Genomic DNA, 4,267 nt, shown 5'->3' with positions numbered 1-4,267 from the left:
TGTAATTTTATGAGATATTTCATGCTAGTTGCCAAATGATGGTTCCCACATGTGTTAGGTGACTCACATGGGCTGCTAAGAGCTGATCATTGGAGTGTATATACCAATAGTACATACATCTAAAAGCTGTGTATTGTACGAGTACGAATACGGGTGCATACGAGTAGAATTGTTGATGAAACTGAACGAGGATGTAATTGTAAGCATTTTTGTTAAGTATAAGTATTTTGATAAGTGTCTTGAAGTCTTTCAAAAGTGTATGAATACATATTAAAACACTACATGTATATACATTTTAACTGAGTCATTAAGTCATCGTTAGTCGTTACATGTAAGTGTTGTTTTGAAACCTTTAGGTTAACGATCTTCTTAAATGTTGTTAACCCAATGTTTATAATATCAAATGAGATTTTAAATTATTATATTATCATGATATTATCATGTATTAATATCTCTTAATATGATATATATACATTAAATGTCTTTACAACGATAATCGTTACATATATGTCTCGTTTAAAAATCATTAAGTTAGTAGTCTTGTTTTTACATATGTAGTTCATTGTTAATATACTTAATGATATGTTTACTTATCATAGTATCATGTTAACTATATATATATCCATATATATGTCATCATATAGTTTTTACAAGTTTTAACGTTCGTGAATCACCGGTCAACTTGGGTGGTCAATTGTCTATATGAAACATATTTCAATTAATCAAGTCTTAACAAGTTTGATTTCTTAACATGTTGGAAACATTTAATCATGTAAATATCAATCTCAATTAATATATATAAACATGGAAAAGTTCGGGTCACTACAGTACCTACCCGTTAAATAAATTTCGTCCCGAAATTTTAAGCTGTTGAAGGTGTTGACGAATCTTCTGGAAATAGATGCGGGTATTTCTTCTTCATCTGATCTTCACGCTCCCAGGTGAACTCGGGTCCTCTACGAGCATTCCATCGAACCTTAACAATTAGTATCTTGTTTTGCTTAAGTCTTTTAACCTCACGATCCATTATTTCGACGGGTTCTTCGATGAATTGAAGTTTTTCGTTGATTTGGATTTCAACTAACGGAATAGTGAGATCTTATTTAGCAAAACATTTCTTCAAATTCGAGACGTGGAAAGTGTTATGTACAGTCGCGAGTTGTTGTGGTAACTCAAGTCGGTAAGCTACTAGTCCGACACGATCAATAATCTTGAATGGTCCAATATACCTTGGATTTAATTTCCCTCGTTTACCAAATCGAACAACGCCTTTCCAAGGTGCAACTTTAAGCATGACCATCTCTCCAATTTCAAATTCTATATCTTTTCTTTTAATGTCAGCGTAGCTCTTTTGTTGACTTTGGGCGGTTTTCAACCGTTGTTGAATTTGGATGATCTTCTCGGTAGTTTCTTGTATAATCTCCGGACCCGTAATCTGTCTATCCTCCACTTCACTCCAACAAATCGGAGACCTGCACTTTCTACCATAAAGTGCTTCAAACGGCGCCATCTCAATGCTTGAATGGTAGCTGTTGTTGTAGGAAAATTCTGCTAACGGTAGATGTCGATCCCAACTGTTTCCGAAATCAATAACACATGCTCGTAGCATGTCTTCAAGCATTTGTATCGTCCTTTCGCTCTGCCCATCAGTTTGTGGATGATAGGCAGTACTCATGTCTAGACGAGTTCCTAATGCTTGCTGTAATGTCTGCCAGAATCTTGAAATAAATCTGCCATCCCTATCAGAGATAATAGAGATTGGTATTCCATGTCTGGAGACGACTTCCTTCAAATACAGTCGTGCTAACTTCTCCATCTTGTCATCTTCTCTTATTGGCAGGAAGTGTGCTGATTTGGTGAGACGATCAACTATTACCCAAATAGTATCAAAACCACTTGCAGTCCTTGGCAATTTAGTGATGAAATCCATGGTAATGTTTTCCCATTTCCATTCCGGGATTTCGGGTTGTTGAAGTAGACCTGATGGTTTCTGATGCTTAGCTTTGACCTTAGAACACGTCAAACATTCTCCTACGTATTTAGCAACATCGGCTTTCATACCCGACCACCAAAAATGTTTCTTGAGATCCTTGTACATCTTCCCCGTTCCAGGATGTATTGAGTATCTGGTTTTATGAGCTTCTCTAAGTACCATTTCTCTCATATCTCCAAATTTTGGTACCCAAATCCTTTCAGCCCTATACCGGGTTCCGTCTTCCCGAATATTAAGATGCTTCTCCGATCCCTTGGGTATTTCATCCTTTAAATTTCCCTCTTTTAAAACTCCTTGTTGCGCCTCCTTTATTTGAGTAGTAAGGTTATTATGAATCATTATATTCATAGATTTTACTCGAATGGGTTCTCTGTCCTTCCTGCTCAAGGCATCGGCTACCACATTTGCCTTTCCCGGGTGGTAACGAATCTCAAAGTCGTAATCATTCAACAATTCAATCCACCTACGCTGCCTCATATTCAGTTGTTTCTGATTAAATATGTGTTGAAGACTTTTGTGGTCGGTATATATAATACTTTTGACCCCATATAAGTAGTGCCTCCAAGTCTTTAATGCAAAAACAACCGCGCCTAATTCCAAATCATGCGTCGTATAATTTTGTTCGTGAATCTTCAATTGTCTAGACGCATAAGCAATCACCTTCGTTCGTTGCATTAATACACAACCGAGACCTTGCTTTGATGCGTCACAATAAATCACAAAATCATCATTCCCTTCAGGCAATGACAATATAGGTGCCGTAATTAGCTTTTTCTTCAATAACTGAAACGCTTTCTCTTGTTCATCATTCCATTCAAATTTCTTCCCTTTATGCGTTAATGCAGTCAAGGGTTTTGCTATTCTGGAAAAGTCTTGGATGAACCTTCTGTAGTAACCAGCAAGTCCTAAAAACTGGCGTATGTGTTTCGGAGTTTTCGGGGTTTCCCACTTTTCAACAGTTTCTATCTTTGCCGGATCCACCTTAATACCTTCTTTGTTCACTATGTGACCGAGGAATTGAACTTCTTCCAACCAAAATGCACACTTTGAAAACTTAGCGTACAATTCTTCCTTCCTCAATACTTCTAACACCTTTCTCAAATGTTCACCGTGTTCTTGGTCATTCTTTGAGTAAATAAGTATGTCATCAATGAAAACAATGACAAACTTGTCAAGGTATGGTCCACACACTCGGTTCATAAGGTCCATGAACACAGCTGGTGCATTAGTTAAACCAAACGGCATGACCATAAACTGGTAATGACCGTAACGTGTTCTGAAAGCAGTCTTTGGAATATCATCTTCTTTCACCCGCATTTGATGATACCCGGAACGTAAGTCAATCTTTGAATAAACAGACGAGCCTTGTAGTTGATCAAATAAGTCGTCGATTCTCGGTAGTGGGTAGCGGTTCTTGATGGTAAGTTTGTTCAACTCTCGGTAGTCGATACACAACCTGAATGTACCATCTTTCTTCTTGACAAACAAAACAGGAGCTCCCCACGGTGATGTGCTTGGTCGAATGAAACCACGCTCTAAAAGTTCTTGTAATTAGCTTTGTAGTTCTTTCATCTCGCTGGGTGCGAGTCTGTAAGGAGCAAGAGCTATTGGTGCAGCTCCTGGTACAAGATCTATTTGAAATTCAACGGATCGATGTGGGGGTAATCCCGGTAATTCTTTCGGAAATACATCAGGAAATTCTTTTGCGACGGGAACATCATTGATGCTCTTTTCTTCAGTTTGTACTTTCTCGACGTGTGCTAGAACAGCATAGCAATCTTTTCTTATTAGTTTTTGTGCCTTCAAATTACTAATAAGATGTAGCTTCGTGTTGCCCTTTTCTCCGTACACCATTAAGGGTTTTCCTTTTTCTCGTATAATGCGAATTGCATTTTTGTAACAGACGATCTCTGCTTTCACTTCTTTCAACCAGTCCATACCGATTATCACATCAAAACTCCCTAACTCTACTGGTATCAAATCAATCTTAAATGTTTCGCTAACCAGTTTAATTTCTCGATTCCGACATATATTATCTTCTGAAATTAATTTACCATTTGCTAATTCGAGTAAAAATTTACTATCCAAAGGCGTCAATGGACAACTTAATTTAGCACAAAAATCTCTACTCATATAGCTTCTATCCGCACCCGAATCAAATAAAACGTAAGCAGATTTATTGTCAATAAGAAACGTACCCGTAACAAGCTCCGGGTCTTCCTGTGCCTCTGCCGCATTAATATTGAAAACTCTTCCGCGGCCTTGTCCATTCGT

This window comes from Rutidosis leptorrhynchoides, chromosome 1, assembly GCF_046630445.1.
Source record: "Rutidosis leptorrhynchoides isolate AG116_Rl617_1_P2 chromosome 1, CSIRO_AGI_Rlap_v1, whole genome shotgun sequence".
Lineage (NCBI taxonomy): Eukaryota > Viridiplantae > Streptophyta > Magnoliopsida > Asterales > Asteraceae > Rutidosis > Rutidosis leptorrhynchoides.
Note: the sequence above shows the minus strand (reverse complement) of the source record.